Source organism: Schistocerca piceifrons, chromosome 1 (assembly GCF_021461385.2).
Source record: "Schistocerca piceifrons isolate TAMUIC-IGC-003096 chromosome 1, iqSchPice1.1, whole genome shotgun sequence".
Taxonomy (NCBI): Eukaryota; Metazoa; Arthropoda; class Insecta; order Orthoptera; family Acrididae; genus Schistocerca; species Schistocerca piceifrons.
In genome coordinates this window covers 1,247,744,608-1,247,764,052 of record NC_060138.1, presented here as the reverse complement: position 1 = coordinate 1,247,764,052, position 19,445 = coordinate 1,247,744,608, and positions in this window count along the sequence as shown.

The window sequence follows — 19,445 nt, the reverse complement described above, 5'->3', positions numbered from 1 at the left end:
TTCTCAACACTGACCTTTTTGAGATTTCCGATTCTCGCGCAGTTTGTCTGCTGCTGATGTGAGGATTAGCCGCGACAGCAGCTAAAACCCCTACTTGGGCATCATCATTTGTTTCAGGCCGCCGTTGACGTTTCACATGTGGCTGAACACTTCCTGTTACCTTAAATAACGTAACGATCCGGCGAACGGTCCGGACACTTGGATGATGTCGTCCAGGATACCGAGCAGCATACATATCACAGGCCACGATATCGACCTTTTCCGCAATTGGTGAACGGTCCGTTTTAACACTGGTAATGTATCACGAAGAAAATACCGTCCGCACTGGTGGAATGTTGCGTGATACCACGTACTTATACGTTTGTGACTATTACAGCGCCATCTATGACAAAGCAAAAAAAGTGGTCCAACTAAAACATTCATATTTCTTTACGTACTACACGAGTATGTAATAAAAATGAGGGTTCCTATTTAAAAAAAAACGCAGTTGATATCCGTTTGACCTATGGCAGCCCCATCTAGCGGGCCAACCATAGCGCCATCCGGTTTCCCCCTTCAAGCTGGACGAGTTTCGTTCTTTGTGGTTTTTTCGTTTGATGCTTATTTCGTGAGATATTTGGCCTGGTCACTGTCAATGCACCACCCTGCATAAGACTGAGCGAAGAACGTCTTTGTCAGTCCTCGTTCAGCTCACCTGAAGATGGTTGGCAACTGTTTAGCTGAAACATCGTCCAATGAAGTTTACAACGACCGGCTGTAAACCCAAATCTTTTTGAACAAGATTGTGCCATATTGCAGTCCACCTAGTTACCAGATACTCGATCTTACGTTGTTGCTAGCTATGCCACACAGTAATTGAACATATAAATCTCTCAGGTGTGGGAGGCACGTGTGTGGGAGGCACGTGTGTTGGAGGCTGACACATACAAAGCTAAGGTCTACAAAGAAAATAGAAAAATACGAGAATAGAAACGCGACATATACCAACAATAGCAAAGAGATGCAGGGCTGCCTGTATACGTCCAAAAGTTGCTGCATGAGTGAGTTCCCTATGCGTGACCGCTGTTTATTTGTGACACACAGAGACAAGACCACCCCATGACACCACAAATTGGCAAGTCTCCAGGTTTTCTAGGGGAGGATGAGCGTGTCATATTTGATTTTCAAAATGTTACCAGCCGTCAGAAAGTAGCCCACTGCGGCCTGTAGCCTGGAATCAATCGGGGGTCGACATCGGAAGCATCCGTGCTATGTACAGGAATCTACATGGACGTTCATATGTATCTCAAGTTGCAATGCATCAAAGCAGCGGAGCCAGTGTTGCTGAAGGGTCACATGGGCGACTTAGGGGGCATGCCAGAAGTTGATGACTGCAGTGAATGGGGAGGTGGGTGTAAAAAGAATGTCAAGGTAATGGAAGCTCTGGACATAGTGTGGAAGTGCTAGTTCCTCTTGTGTGAGTCCATAGCCAACTGTCATCACCACAGATTTAGCCATGCTCAAAGCATTGCCTGCCACGTCCCTGTGTGTAGAGATCAGATCAAGTATGTACATGATCTCTTTCCAGAACCATACCAGAAGCAACAGATGGTCCTGCATAGCACCACAGTGGGACCTCTATTTCTACAGCGTGAACCCTGACAAGTACATTGCGAAACTCCTGATAAGCGATTCCAAGTTGAGACTGAGCAAGAGTATTGATATTGCACTCCTTTTATGTAAGGAAAGATATATCGGCACCAGTCCGGTGATACAACCATTAACCTGGACAACGGATTGGGCATCAGTGTAGAGACAACACAGGCTACCTGCGATGGGGGCCGGAAAACCCATCTGCCCCATGATGGCAAAGAGGGTCTCATCCAGTTGTCAGAATCAATGACCACCAGTGCCACATGGGTACTGCATGTACCCAGTAGTGATAACATTTCGACACTCACCAGCGGTGGTCTGGTCGTTGACAGGTCCACTCAGCATCATAAGGAGCTGACGGAAATGTGTTGCCACTGGAGGTGTAAACATCTTGTAATTGGGACTGAGTAAGGCTAGGGAGCAGTAATTGGCAACTGTAGCCCCCTGCATCAGCTTTTGTACAGGGATTATAATGCCTCTGACAAATATCAGCGGAACAATGGTAGTCATTGTCAACAGTTCTAGGTACACTATGGTCAGCCTTGGTGCCACCAAATCCTGCAAGGCGCAGTAAAATTCCACAAGGAGACTATCAACGTCTGGCGACTTGTTTGGAGCACCCTTTGCAATCGCATCTTCAAGTGATGTCCCCTGTTAGGGTTTGTGCGAGTGATGTGGGACAAAATCGGCTCCAGATCACGTACTTCGTGTTGTTCGTACTGGTAAATGTGCCGAAAATGTTCCAAATGGCAGTCACTACATATGCCTGATTGACAGTTCAATGTCCTCCACAAATGACAAGCTCAAGGACTTGCTGTTCCTGTCACTTATGATGTGGTGCCTTGAAGGGTTCTCCTACCAAACCATATCTGGGCAACGGGTCGTCACGACAATTCCATGGAATTTGTGACATGTGGGATACACAGTGTGGGCACTAATCTTGTTGCTGTCCATCTGAACAGACGGAGAGGATAGTTCAAAGAGGCCATCAGTCCCCTAGAACTTAGAACTACTTAAACCTAACTAACCTAAGGACATCACACACATCCATGCCCGAGGCAGGATTCAAACCTGCGACCGTAACGGTCGCGCGGCTCCAAACTGTAGCACCTAGAACCGCTCGGCCACTTCGGCCGGCAGAGAGGACAGTTGCATATTCTTAAGGAGCGGAACGAATTAGTAGTTTGCTGTATTTCAGTTCCATGCAGACACTTCCCTGCCAAACTGCATCAAGACTTGCTACATCCCAGGCTCGGCACACACCAGCCATCTAGTTTTTGGATACACTGGACGCCAGCCAAACCTCCACTACACATAACGGGCAGCCAGCATTGGTAAGGTGTGCGGTATTTAATGTCCGTGGCGCTCAACTGCGTCACACTACATGACGTGGGAGGGGTACGCTGCTGATACAGGTAATGTGTGCCGAGAAAGCCAAGCGCCGGCATTTTGCGTGTTGTATAACACCGACGAGCTCCTGGGAGACATGAATCCTATCAGGTGACTAGCAGAAGGATCTGTCTGATATGTACAGCCCCGCACAAGTGTTACAGAGGGAAAGGTCGTGGACGCCGAAGCACAGTTCCTGGGAGGAGCTGAAGTGTTGTTAATAGACCTGATTTAAAAACAAAATTGAAGTTGCTGCCGAACAGTGTTCATAGCGACCGAGAAAGAAGTTAGTGATCTCCTCAGAGAAAAACCGAGCTCTGCCCTTCTTTGGTCAAAAGTAGATGGAACACACACACTTACAACGTGGGCACCCGTCATGGGAAGAACCATACCTATCACGGATGGCAGGGTCATGACGTCCCCAACTGATATGCGCTCATGCACATAGCCACCACTCCACATCCAGTGTCGTCACCGGGAGAGGTGTAAGAGATACAACCCACCACGTTCAGAAGGATGGGCTAGTGCACCTCCAGAGGCACTTCGACGTCAATGTCGAATCCCCAAATTATTTCTCGCAGAAATTTCACCTGAGTGCTAATTTTATGTTAATAGTAGCCACACAGTACATCTGAAACTGTGGCCCACCATGTAGGGGAATTCCACCGGCAGGCATCACAAAGGGGCAGCGGGCAGCGCCGCCGCCAAGACCCCTGGAATCCACCGCTGCCGCCATGCGTTTGCTGCTCCATTGAGGACGCCGCAGCCCCTGCACGGGGTCTGGCGAGTCCTTGACGTGGTACTCCATGCCGACGTTGTCGGCGCCTCGCATGTGTCCACACAATGCATTGCAAACGTCGCCGGTGGCGTCATCAGAACGGTCGGGCCTTCAGTGAGGCAGAGCTGTTCTGGGTCGTGGGTTTCTATAGGCAGCGCACAGGTCCGTACTGAACCGTCAGCTGAGGCATCATCCTTGTTGTCTTGATGTTGAGAAATCGCTGAGGCGATCGGGCATGGAATCCCTGAAGGCGGAGAATCCTGGTAGAAAGTCATGCCGTGCCTCCACTTGCGCTTCTTGGGTGACTGCTGCTTGCGCATCCGATCCTCAGGAAGGGAGACGCGAGAGTTTCCTGAGGTCCCCGCACAAAAGCCAATATAGGAACAATAACTGACGGAAGTTCCTTGGAATCACCCAGCGTGAGGTCGATGTGGTAGGAGGGGGGGATGGATGCAGGTGTCTCCATTATGTCGGACTCCACAGACAGTCGAGGCACTTGTGACAGCGGCTCCCTTGGTCACCGACTGGTGGGAGGCGAAGTGGAGGCTACCATGTAGGTGACACATATGACCGATGGTGGAGCCTCTTTGAGTACCTCAGCAGACGCCGCTTGAATTACGCACTGTTGCAGGCATTCCGATCAGAGGCGGTCATGCTCGCCACACCCAGAGCTCATCTTTGGTTGACCGTCATATACATAATGATTGCACGATACACATTGGTGGCTAGCCGGCCGGAGTGGCCGAGCGGTTCTAGGCGCTACCGGTTGGAACCGCGCGACCGCTACGCTCGCAGGTTCGAATCCTGCCTCGGGCATGGATGTGTGTGATGTCCTTATGTTAGTTAGATTTAAGAAGTTTAAGTAGTTCTAGGGGACTGATGACCTCAGAAGTTAAGTCCCATAGTTCTCAGAGCCATTTGAACAATTTTTTTGGTGACATCTTGGGTTGTCGGGTGTTCTGCCGGATATGAGCGTCGATATCCGGCAGAACACCCGACAACCCAAGATGTCATTAGATCGCCGGGAAAGCCTGAAGAATTACAATTTTTTTGGTGGTTAAAAAAGACGACATGTGAGAACGAAGATCAATTGCGATCTGACAAACCCTGATTAAAACAATACCATCACTCTGTTGTATGGCCTTGAATCACGCTGTAGGGGCGGAAGGCCACTGGACGCACGAATGGTAGCTCTGAGACACGTATGGAATTAACGCCCAAGGCTATATGCGCCACCGTGATAATGCCAACGTTGCCGCCAGCAGTCGGAACCATGCTAAGCAGATTTCAGTACCCTGTCACACACTGCAGTGTCAGCGACGTTCACATGTGGCGATCCGATGGCACGGTGTGGGTATGGCGAATGCCCAGTGAACGTCACCTGCCAGCGTGTGTAGTAACAACAGTAAAATTCGGAAGCGGTGACGTAGTGATGTGGTCGTGTTTTTCATGGAGGGAGCTTGCATCCCTTGTTTTGCGTGGAACTGTCATAGCGCAGGGCTACACTGATGTTTTAAGACCTTCTTGCTTCCCACTGTTGAAGAGGAATTCGAGGATGGCGACTGCATCTTTCAACACGTTCGAGCAGCTGTTCATAATTCACGGCCTGTGGCGGAGTCGTTACACGTCAATGTTGTTGTTCTGGTCTTCAGCACAGAGACTGGTTTGATGCAGCTCTCCACGCTACTTTATCCTGTGCAAGCTTCTTCATCTCCCCCTACTTACTGCAACCTACATTCTTCTGAATCTGCTCAGTGTATTCATCTCTTGGTGTCCCTCTACGATTTTTACCCTCCACGCTGCCCTCTAATGCTAAATTTGTGATCCCTTGATGCCTCAGAACATGTCCCACCAACCGGTCCCTTCTTCTTGTCAAGTTGTGCCACAAACTCCTCTTCTCCCCAATTCTATTCAATACCTCCTCATTAGTTATGTGACCTACCCATCTAATCTTCAGCATTCTTCTGTAGCATCACATTTCGAAAGCTTCTATTCTTTTCTTGTCTAAACTATTTATCGTCCACATTTCACTTCCATACACGGCTACACTCCAAACAAATACTTTCAGAAGCGACTTCCTGAAAAATCAATACTCGATGTTAACAAATTTCTCTTCTTCAGAAACGCTTTCATTGCCATTGCCAGTCTACATTTTATAGCCTCTCTACATGACCATCATTACTTATTTTGCTCCCCAAATAGCAAAACGCACTTACTAATTTAGCTTGCTGTCTCATTTCCTAACCTAGTCACGCAGCATCACGCGATTTAATTCCCCTACATTCCATTATTCTCGTTTTGCTTTTGTTGATGTTCAACACTGTCCATGCCGTTCAGCTGCTCTTCCAGGTCCTTTGCTGTCTCTGACAGAATTACATAGTCATGGGCGAACCTCGAAGTTTCTATTTCTTCTCTTTGGATTTCAATTCCAACTCCGTATTTTTCTTTTGTTTCCTTTACTGCTTGCTCAATACGCAGAGCAGAAGCTACAACGTGTCTCACTCCCTTCCCAACCACTGCTTCCCTTTCATGCCCCCCGACTCTTATAACTGCCATCTGGTTTCTGTCCTTATTGTAAATAGTCTATCGCTCCCTGTATTTTACTCCTGCCACCTTCAAAATTTGAAAGAGAGTATTCCAGTCAACATTTTCAAAAGCTTTCTCCAAGTCTACAAATGCTAGAAACGTAGGTTTGCCTTTCCTTAATCTATTTTCTAAGCTATGTCGTAGGGTCAGTATTGTCTCACGTGTTCCAACATTTCTACGGAATCCAAATTGATCTCCCCCGAGGTCGGCTTCTATCAGTTTTTCCATTCGTCTGTAAAGAATTCGAGCTAATATTTTGCAATCGTGACTTATTAAACTGATAGTTCGGTAATTTTCACATCTGTCAACGCCTGATTTCTTTGGGATTGGAATTATTACATTCTTCTTGAGATCTGAGGGTATTTCGCCTGTCTCGTAGAAAAAAAATGGTTCAAATGGCTCTGAGCACTATGGGACTTAACTTCTGAGGTCATCAGTTCCCTAGAACTTAGAACTACTGAAACCTAGCTAACCTAAGGACATCACACACATCCATGCTCAAGGCAGGATCGAACCTGCGACCGTAGCGGTCACGTGGTTCCATACTGTATCACCTAGAACCCTCTGGCATCTCGGCCGCCTGTCTCGTACATCTTGCTCACCAGATGGTAGAGTTTTGTCAGGACTGGCTCTCCCAAGGCTGTCAGTAGTTCTAATTGGGCCTTGTTTCGACTTAGGTCTTTCAGCCTTTGCCAGTAGTTTATACCTTGCGTATTTCACTCCGCCGATTTTCTTCGACTATGCTCCATATTGCTACACACGGTGCACTGCCAAAATTACAAAACAGCTCAACCGAGGGCCGGCATAGTAAAGTGTTCGCAACCGTCTCGCTGTGGAGTCACACTCAGGTACCTAGCCGAGTCGCTATGCGTTGCCCCGGGGGCAGACTGGCGCTAGCTTTGAGAGTGCCGCGAGGCTCTGACCGCCACACGCAGTGGTCCGTCTGCCGGCGGGCGTCGCAAAGTGAGCGTCCAGCTGGCTACTTGGCGGCGGGGGCGGAGGGGGTGGCGGGGGCGGCGGCGGGCGCGACTAATTACATGGCTGTGGCGGCATAGGCCGGCCGGCGGGCGGCGGGCGGCGGGCGGCGCGGTGGCTGCGAGCCGGGCCTAATTGAGGCGGCCCCGGGCCCTGTGTAATGAGGTGACAGCCGCCGGCGTGTACACATAGGAGTACGTGTAACCACACACACAGAGGTGGACTGCGCGCAGGTTACTCACTGAGACCACCGCCTCTGTAAGAGATGTCGCCCTGGGGCCGCAAGGCATATGTAGTACGTAATGGGTCTAAGTGCAGATATTTTTGTACATCCATAATTTTGCACAGAGCAGAACTTAATCATAGCTAACACTTGGTTCAAGAATCATAAGAGAAGGTTGTCTACATGGAAGAATCCTGGAGATACTAGAAAGTATTCGTATGGAGTGTAGCCATGTATGGAAGTGAAACATGGACGATAAATAAATTGGACAAGAAGAGCTCAGATGGAAACCCAGTTCTAAGCAAAGAAGGGAAAGCAGAAAGGTGGAAGGAGTATAAAAAGGGTCTATACAAGGGCGATGTACTTGAGGACAATATTATGGAAATGGAAGAGGATGTAGATGAAGATGAAATGGGAGATATGATACTGCGTGAAGAGTTTGACAGAGCACTGAAAGACCTGAGTCGAAACAAGGCCCCCGGAGTAGACAATATTCCATTGGAACTACTGACGGCCGTGGGAGAGCCAGTCCTGACAAAACTCTACCATCTGGTGAGCAAGATGTATGAAACAGGCGAAATACCCTCAGACTTCAAGAAGAATATAATTATTCCAATCCCAAAGAAAGCAGGTGCTGACAGATGTGAAAATTACCGAACTATAAGCTTAATAAGTCACAGCTGCAAAATACTAACACGAATTCTTTACAGACGAATGGAAAAACTAGTAGAAGAAAAACCTCGGGGAAGATCAGTTTGGATTCCGTAGAAACACTGGAACACGTGAGGCAATACTGACCTTACGACTTATCTTAGAAGAAAGATTAAGGAAAGGCAAACCTACGTTTCTAGCATTTGTAGACTTAGAGAGAGCTTTTGACAATGTTGACTGGAATACTCTCTTTCAAATTCTAAAGGTGGCAGGGGTAAAATAAAGGGAGCGAAAGGCTATTTACAATTTGTACAGAAACCAAATGGCAGTTATAAGAGTCGAGGGGCATGAAAGGGAAGCAGTGGTTGGGAAGGGAGTGAGACAGGGTTGTAGCCTATCCCCGATGCTATTCAATGTGTATATTGAGCAAGCAGTAAAGGAAACAAAGGAAAATCCATGGAGAAGGTTCGCCGATGACATTGTAATTCTGTCAGAGACAGCAAAGGACTTGGAAGAGCAGTTGAATGGAATGGACAGTGTCTTGAAAGGAGGATATAAGACGAACATCAACAAAAGCAAAACAAGGATAATGGAATGTAGTCTAATTAAGTCGGGTGATGCTGAGGGAATTAGATTAGGAAATGAGGTACTTAAAGTAGTAAAGGAGTTTTGCTATTTGGGGAGCAAAATAACTGATGATGGTCGAAGTAGGGAGGATTTAAAATGTAGACTGGCAATGGCAAGGAAAGCATTTCTGAAGAAGAGGAATCTGTTAACATCGAGTATAGATTTAAGTCTCAGGAAGTCGTTTCTGAAAGTATTCGTATGGAGTGTAGCCATGTATGGAAGTGAAACATGGACGATAAATAGTTTGGACAAGAAGAGAATAGAATCTTTCGAAATGTGGTGCTACAGAAGAATGCTGAAGATTATACAGGTAGATCATGTAATTAATGATGAGGTACTGAATAGAACTGGGGAGAAGAGGAATTTGTGGCACAACCTGACAAGAAGAAGGGAGCGGTTGGTGGGTCATATTCTGAGGCATCAAGGGATCACCAATTTAACTCGTAGAGGGAGACCAGAAGATGAATACACTAAACAGATTCAGAAGGATGTACGTTGCAGTAAGTAATGGAAGACGAAGAATCTTGGACAGGATAGAGTAGCATGGAGAACTATATCAAACCAGTCTCTGGACTGAAGACCACAACAACAACAACAACAACAACAATACGAACACACGCCAGTATGTTGACTGTATTTTTCTCTTTGTTGAAAAGTATTCCGACAAACATTGGAACCTCATTTTCTTCATGGCCGTACCTAGCCGCAAAGTGAGCACCGTTGTGCGTTCACGCGTCCACACTTCAATATATGAACACTGATGAATATTAATGGCTTTCTTCTGCCATATGTTCAGAGCTATCCAAAAAGAAGGACCGAATTTCAAACATTTATTGCTTCGAAACTAGAAAAGGTGTAAACAAAAATGGTTCAGATGGCTCTAAGCACTATGGGACTTAACATCTGAGGTCATCAGTCCCCTAGACATAGAACTACTTAAACCGCACTAATCTAAGGACATCAAACACACACACATGCCCGTGGCAGGATTGGAACCTGCGACCGTAGCAGCAGCGCGGTTCCGGACTGAAGCGCCTAGGAACGCTCGGCCACAGCGGCCGGCAGGTAAAAAAAATTGCGACGTTCCTGGAAAGAGAAATTTTTATGCATTCGATGCGAGTACCATGTGTTACACGACAAATATCAAAAAGGTGGCTTATTCCTTGCCACGCACGAAGCGGCTGGTCTCTCGTGGGTTTATGTAAAAGGACCGCGTTTTTATCCTCCCATGCCGGAAACTCTTGAAAGTCTGCATCATCGAATTGTTGAGGCTGTGAATTCGGTAGCAAGAGATCAGCTGTTACGTGTGTGGAAGAAAATGAGCCACCATTCTTATATTTGTCGTGTAACACATGGTGCTCACACTGAATGCAACAAAATTTGAACTTTTATCTTCCCAGGAACGTTGAAATTGTGTTTCTATAATTTGTAATTTGGAGGCAATAGATGTTTGAAATCTGTTCCTTCTTTTTTAATATCCCCGTACTTCGAGGTACCACCCAACCTAAAAGCTTGTAATAGCTGTATTAACCCTCAAATAACGTGAATACTGATTTAATGTTGTCAATCGTCCTCAGTATCAATAGAAAATTCTGCACTTCATATATATACACGATGTTACAAAAAGGTACGGCCAAACTTTCAGGAAACATTCCTCACACACAAATAAAGAAAAGATATTATGTGAACATGTGTCCGGAAACGCTTAATTTCCATGTTAGAGCTCATTTTAGTTTCGTCAGTATGTTCTTCCACCTACGCTCAATGGAGCAGGTTATCATGATTTCATACGGGATACTCTACCTGTGCTGCTAGAACATGTGCCTTTACAAGTACGACACAACATGTGGGTCATGCACGATGGAGCTCCTGCACATTTCAGTCGAAGTGTTCGTACGCTTGTCAACAACAGATTCGGTGACCGATGGATTGGTAGAGGCGGACAAATTCCATGGCCTCCACGCTCTCCTGACCTCAACCCTCTTGACTTTCATTTATGGGGCCATTTGAAAGCTCTTGTCTACGCAACCCCGGTACCAAATGTAAAGACTCTTCGAGCTCGTATTGTGGACGGCTGTGATACAATACGCCATTCTCCAGGGCTGCATCAGCGCATCAGGGATTCCATGCGACGGAGGGTAGATGCATGTATCGTCGCTAACGGAGGACATTTTGAACATTTCCTGTAACAAAGTGAAGTCACGCTGGTACGTTCTGTTGCTGTGTGTTTCCATTCCATGATTAATGTGATTTGAAGAGAAGTAATAAAATGAGCTCTAACATGGAAAGTAAGCGTTTCCGGACACATGTTCACATAACATACTTACCCTATATATATATATATATATATATATATATATATATATATATATATATATATATTTGTGTGTGTGTTGTATTGGCAGAAGAGCCAACACCGTGTTACTAGTGGAGGCCGAAATGCACGCGTTTTAGCTCACGCAGGCTGGCGTGAGGAGGGAAGGACTATGCTGACGTGAGGTCTGGCACATGCCAAGGAATTAGAATTCAGAAAGCGGACGTAATTAGTTTGATACTTAACTTTAATCCATTAATGATGAACGTCGCTCTTGACGGTACATGAGTCACAATGTTATTTGTTCAGAAGACATCGTAACTGTATATGGCGCCTTGCTAGGTCGTAGCAAATGACGCAGCTGAAGGCTATGCTAAACTATCGTCTCGGCAAATGAGAGCGTATGTAGACACAGAACCATCGCTAGCAAAATCGGCTGTACAACTGGGGCGAGTGCTAGGGAGTCTCTCTGGACCTGCCGTGTGGCGGCGCTCGGTCTGCAATCACTGATAGTGGCGACACGCGGGTTCGACGTATACTAACGGACCGCGGCCGATTTAAAGGCTACCACCTAGCAAGTGTGGTGTCTGGCGGTGACACCACCCACACACACACACCCACACACACACACACACACACACACACACACACACACACACACACACACATATATATATATATATATATATATATATATATATATATATATATATATATATATATATATATATTCCTTTGAAGAGGGTATATATATGTACATATACCCTCTCCGAAGGAATACTGCATCACTCTTCACAGACACTGGAATATCATATCTATCCGCCGACACCAGGCAGCGACTTTCAGTTACGACTTTCAGTTAAAATGTCCTCCCCTCTACGAGAGTACCAGCAAGTGTACGAGTGTATCTTGTGACGCAGAAACGACGACACACGAAAGTTTGGATCCATCTGCGCGTCGTGCCCAGGTAGCCAAAGCAAGAAATACGGGTTCGAGTCCTGTGCCTGACACAAATCGTCATTGTCGTCATTCCCTTATAAAGCTGATGGTTGTGCGTATTCGCAACTGCGAATATATATTTCGTGAAATTTATCTTGTTATTATGGTGGACTGCATACCTAAATATTTTCTACGTTTGAAGTATTTCCCGAAGACTTCTTGAAACAGACTTCACATCTCACTTCATTATTAGCCATTTTATCAAGATACTGCCAAGTTTTGCTTGTGGCAGAAACCATTCTGTCTGCTGATACAGTCATTCGTGCCATTAAACTGTTGTAAAGACAATACGATAAGGAAAAAGTAAATCGAATCGTGAAAACAAGGAGACTCCAAGTGAATGAACTGCAAACGAAATGTTGCCAAGGTTTGCGAACGTTCGTAAATATTTCTGTAGACCCACTCTGTGGCTCTACGTACCCCGCTCGTTTGTTATTGTTTTGTCAGTGCTGGTGTGATCAACTGTTGAAAGTTGTGGTAGTGGGTAATGCGGCCAATATATTGTGTAAATAATAAAAACATAATAAACTGTAGCTTGTATCGCTGGATACAACATGTCGATTATGTACCGTTTTCAATGTAAGTATCAGTTCTGAAAGTATTGAGTAAAAGCTTATGGTTATCGAGACGGAGGTATTCCATACCACGAAGTTTCGACAGTTCGTCCGAGTCTCCAGTTGTACAGGATCATCCATACACGCAGCTACCCATCCACCCCTTTACATCAAACAATATACATAATATAAATGCAATAAATTGTAGCCACCAACACACTCGGTACCTCAGTGGTAAGGTCACTGCTCACAGTAGGCAAGCGCTCTGGTTCGATTCACAGTTCGAAACCCAGTTTTAACATGTTACCTAGTTTCTAAATATCACATACTCCACTGCATAATGAAGAATTCTTTGCCGGCCGCGGTGGCCGAGCGGTTCTAGGCGCTTCAGTCGGGAACCGCGCGACTGATACTGTCGCAGGTTCGAATCCTGCCTCGTGCATAGACGTGTGTGATGTCCTTAGGTTAGGTTTAAGTAGTTCTTAATTCTGGGGGACTGATAACCTCAGAGTTAAGTCCCATAGTGTTCAGAGTCATTTGAACCATGTTTTGAATAATTCTTTCTGATATTTCGACAGAGCCTCTCGTTATGGTTGCTGGCTGATCAGCTAAATAGAGATCAGCCATCAAGCTCTTCATTTCCTATTCCAAAAACTTTGAGACAATCGTAAACACATTTCCTGCTATGGGTTTTTGTTTTTTGGTCTTGCACTGGTAATGAAAGCACAGCCGTCCCACTTTTGTTGCAGTTTATACAAAAGAGCCTTATTGCAGTGCCCTATGACAGTACTCTTCACATTAAATACTCTTACCTTAAAAGCGGAAAAATCTGCTTCATTCTGGAGAATTCAGCGCTGCAGGTCTCCACAGGCGCAGGTTTAATACACTTTTACATAAAACGTCTTCATTAATATGTCGATCGATTGGTGGGAACCTTTGTGACGCTTCTTTTAGCATCGCATTTGTAGCCTAGATGGGAAAACTCTTCAAGGCTTTGTGTGAACTACATTTACTTCCTAATGAAAAACTGACTGAAGTGCTATTCTTAAAAAGACTCGAGTTGTTCCACAACTATTGAATGCATGTTTCGTCAAAGAAAATCTTCTAGTTGCCAAGTAAGTTTACTCGCGCAAACAATTTCTGTTTTATCACGAACCATTCTCAGGCATATCTGCATAGTTTACGAAATGACAGTATCGTACATTACTTCGAATAAATCGTTTCATATAACACGTGTATAATTTTTATTAGTTACAAACATACAGCTAGCATAATGAACCCCAAACAAACCTGTTGTTAAGCAAAGGCATACGACTAATTTCAAAGTGATTCTCCCTACGTTCGAATTCTCTTAATAGCACCAAGTTCGCTATTCCGAGGTCACCTTGCGTTATTTTATGACGGTAGCACTATTCCTAATACGAACAAGAAATTTGTCTCTTATTTTTAGTTTTTCTTCGTGGACTATGATTTTCAACCACAGGCACAGGTGAAATTCTAATGGTGTAACGTTCAGGGACATCGGTGGTCAAGAAACGTGACTATTTCTGGCTATCCATATCCCGGTCAATATTTGGTCCAGAAGATGTGTCATCAAACGACTAGAACGTACATTACCCAGTAGTTCCGGAATAACATACCCATCCTTGAAGCTAAGTGGACCTCTCCCAGTAATTCTAGTTGCTCGTTTTCAAGAAAATCTAGACATCGGGTTCCTATAAGACGATGCGATAACATAACAGGCCCCATCAAAGGATTGTCTACCCTGACACACCACATATTTACAGAGAAGCTTTACTGAAGATGTGTCTCCACAAAGATAGGTAGGTTTTCGTCGGACCGCCGACGTCAGTTACGAGTGTTACTTGTATTGTCACGAGTGAAAGTGTCTTCGGTAGTAAACAGTGTTAATGAAGTTTAGCGAAAAGTTGCAAGCAGTCAGCGACAAAATTCCCAACGTGTACTTATGTCTCTTTCTCGATGTTGTTAAATCTGCTGCAGATGATAAAGATGGAGGCCGTGACTAGTGTTGAAATTCTGTATGTGTATGTTAAGGGATCACATTGTTGGCTGGGAACTGCACCTGTCTCTCAACGGCTTATAAAAAGACTAATAACCACTTTTCAATGTGTTATTCTAATATTAAGAACTCGTCTATCGTACTTTCCACTAGCGGCAGCAGACTTTCCATTTCAAAACCCCAAAACAAATACCACTTTGGTATACTAATCACTTGTAAATACATGTGGTATTCTTAAACGGCATCGTAGAATCGGCCAACAATTCAGAATCCCTGTTGAAAAATTCAATCATATAAACTGATGCACAAGTTCACAGCTTGAACTTCAAACCAAAAATGACATGAATCACAACTTAACAGCTTGAACTTCAAACCAAAAAATGACACGATAAATAAAACCTTAGCAACTGGAGTACTAACATGCGAAATGAAAGCTTATCTCTGTACTCTGTAACCAGCAGTGTTAATTGAGTTGGAACGCTTTTTTGGAACTAGTGTAAAATACGCATTGTTCCTCTGGCAAGATCAGGTATTATATACTGTAGCAGCTGTTTTACCGATTTCCTTCCCTATCCATCACCAGGCCGATCTTGTACTCCATATTTAAGATTTCGTCATCGAGGGGCTTTAAGCTCCACACCTCCTGCCATACTCCTATGCCTTTTTCCCGTACAAGAATTTTCTGTCAGCTGTATTTCCATCATAGACTCTGAAATTTCTGCATTCCAGTCCTTCCCATCTATACCTCTTTCGTGCCTTCTTGGAGGTGTTAGTGCCCACCGTTTCAGAGGATTTGTGTTACGATTCGTACGTTTTAAATTACCATTCTTCTCGTTTAATTTCTGTTCTTTTTAAACTTCATTCCTTTCCCTGTCCTTTTAATTTGGCAACACCTCCTCCAGTACGTTACTTCCACTGGATGGAGTTTTTCTTTGATTTTCTGTATCAGTGCCTACACTTTTGCAGTAAACACCCAACATTTTGATAGTAAGATCATGTTCAGAACAAACTGTAAACCTGAAAACCTCTTACAAAATTAGAAAACTAGATACAAAGTAACCGTATTTGTGGTTTCAAAATGTCAAATGATTAAGTTAATATAAGGACACTAATACGCTAGAGAATATCCAAGTTCACAAAAATAGGTATGGGAGCTGGTCAGAAAAGTTCTGACAAACCTAAAATTAAAAGCGAAATCTCTGGGAGAAATTTCTCAACCATCCGAAATCAAAACAAGGGGAAGAGGATAGATTATCGGAGATCCTTAAAAGGAAAAAGGAAACTGAACGTATAAATATAGGTAAAAGTCGCCAAAACAAAATTCGCCTTCATTGTCTTAGCATTTTCGGATGACATTGCAACCCTCTACAGTATAGTTTGCAAGGAGTTCAGAGTAGAAAAACTCCCTGAAATAGCACCAAAAACTGAGCTCCAAATTATATATGAAAAACTACACTACATGAGAGAGACCGGATCAAGGTTCAACAATTAACCTTCAGCCATCAAATTCGGCAAAAGCTCGCAACTACACAAATTCATGTAGGAGGAATTATTGAACCGTCTCCACTGAACTGGGAAGATATAATGAAAGAATTACAAAAACAAAGAAAGCATATTTAACTTGGAAAGGATACAAATAATAATCTATATCATAAAACAGAAACTTACCACAATATAACATCTCTTTGGAAACAAAATCTCTTCAAGAATGTGTAGCCATGATAATTGATGGTATATCCCTGGTAACATGCTTGAAAAAAGACAAAGAAATATCCCAGGTAAATCTTAGGGCCAAAAATCTGAAAATGAAACTTCCATGACATTGAAAAATCTGTCACGTGCATATAAAATGTCAGATACCACCATTAGGTAAGTTGTTTAGAACGGACAATAAGCTCACGAAGAAAATTCTAAGCCACAGCTGGCTAACAGAAGTTAATGAAGTACTCAGAGAAATTGCTTTCCTGATAATAAAATATAGCAAAAGATTTAGAAATAATTCACGATAATCGATTTGCTGAGAAGCCTAACTGATAAATTTCAGGAGAATATAGAAACAACAAGGTGAACGGATGAAAAGAGATTGGCAGGACAAAACTGAATAAAGTGCTCAGTAAATTCAGACGCGCTTTTTAATAAGCCACAACGAATTTTAAGGAAATGGAGTGAAAACTAGCCTCCCTTTTTTATGTCATAAAAGGTTTTGCAAAAGTATAAATATGAGAACACATCTTCATTACATACAAATTCTGTGTTCGTTCATTTACTTTTCTTTTTCGTTTGGTTTCGCCCATGTGTCCAACAGTATTCTCTTATCACACTGACATTTCAGTAACTCCGTCATCATCTTTTGATCACTTAGATGTCATGATCAAAATCATTTAGCTTGTTTCTCACTGATATCAACCTAATTTTCAGTAAAGCAAAAATCAATGTGACTGATGATGAAGTGACTGTTGTGGCTCATAAGACTTATTAAATTCTTAAACGTTTCTAAAATGTTAACTGAAAGAGAAGTGTAATGTAGGTCGATTTTCTTGCTTACAAACTTAGAAATAATCTTCTTGAATGATACTTAAGCCTCTCTCTCACTCACAATTATTTTTGATTAAATATTGTGATTGAACATCCTTTTTCGAATGTTAGGCCCAGGCAACATGCCTTCTTTGAATACTACTTTTCATGGATGAAGAAAGTCACAGGGATGCTTTGAACATTCATCATCTTTTGGTGAGTAAAGAAGTAATAAATTAACACGTCATACGTGATGGAGCAGTTTTACTGCATAATCAGCAAATGTACAGTAAATGATAAACTGTTCTCGTTTTTCCATTTTGTGGGGGATATAAACGAGGAAGAGTTTCCAAGAGGTTTGAAATTATGTGTAGAATTTTTTGGAAGTCACTAACTGCTCTCATTATTTTAGCACTGTTTGGGTATTTGCGCGCCATGAGTTATGATCCCTCAAGACTAATACACAGTTTCTAATTTAAATGTCCGACTCAATGTGTTAAACTATCCGCATAAGATTATACCTTTTAATGGAGAGGTTATTACCAGTCATTTTAAATTTTTAAATTCGGTCACTAATTATATGAAACACTGGAAAAATATTGTTGCCCCTAGAAGCCGCTCGATAGGCAACCTGCAGCTGGGATAATGCACAATAACCATGAAACATGAACCAATGAATCTTTAACTATGAACTGTGAACTGGGGCAGCTATTTAGCAATATATATTACGTGTGTTTGTATTTAACCCCAATGTTCCCTGTTACAATCAGAAACGCCATGGTACTAAAAAACAATGTATACTCTTAATAACAAAATCGTGCTCATCAGGATTTCATGTGATGTTTAGTTCTCTTTGAGTTTGTACTTGAAGGTGACTGATTATAATCTTAAATCTGTATATTATTTCGTGGCTTGGCTAATTAACTCAACACTATAACATTAGGTAGGTGAAATTTTATTGAGAAATTTTATTGAGAAATGACCTATTATAGTGAATATTTATATTACAATATGGCACTACATGATGAACATATTGACTTAACTATACGTATGAACGCTGAAGTAAGGTTTTCACACACGTTTTTCAAAAATGAATGTAGCTTCTCTGCTGACGCATGCAGCTCTTAAATGTATATGTGGTCCTATTTTTCTATATTATTAGATAATTCACAGACTAGTACTCAAAAAGAGAAGATCGAATTCCTGTAGTTCAATACGATACTGAGAATTCTTTCCAGGTGTAATACTTATAATTTATATCCAGAACCTGTTTTCGTGCTTAGAGAGTCGATATGGATACAGCCAATATGTCTCGAGGAAAATATAGCTCCATCAGATCAATAGTGCTTGGAGATATTTAGATTACTTACGTGAATGTGTTTTCGAGTAATCACTTGTATTGTTAAATGTAAACAAGTGGCGAAATCGTTGGTATTCTAATTAGACTACCGAATAATTCTTTTTAAGACAGTTAATATTTTATGGCCGTATGACGATATAGATGATATGATGGATACTCTTTGAACGACATTAAATCAGCATGCGGCTCACACTTGTTTTATCGTAGATGCATGCATAGTGATGATGACCGTATTACTTGTACTCAGATCTGTGGATCATCTCGCGTATGTGTAATTTCGTCTGACAGGTTCATCTAACAGTGTGAATGAAAGCTCCTTGAGCTAATAGTACAATAATAGTGTTTATAATACGATGGAGTAATTCATGTTATGTATAAGACATTTTATATGTGTGGCTCAGATAATTACTTCTAGGGTGAGTATAACGATACTGCCCATATTCAGACCATATTGCCAAGGTATACAGTATACCATGTGGTTGTTGTAGCAAAGTTTAATAAAATAAAGCAGTACATTCTGAAAGGTTCAGTGGAATTTCAAAACGTGGGTTAGAATAATTCACATAAAAATAGAGGGTTGTGAGATGAAAACGATGAAATACCAGTATTTTCGACAGCGGAGGGCTGTTACACTCGGCGGCTGTACTGCGTGGCAGAGTAATTTTAGCGGTCGGCCGTTGCGGAACTTTTATAAAACTGGCTCCGCTTCTGTTTGTGGTGCTTCAAGTGAAAGTAATTACGCAGACTGTTTGCCTTAGCTCTGGCAGAACATTGCCTAAAGTAATTACGGCACTCATTTCACATTTTGTTAGCTTTTTAATTC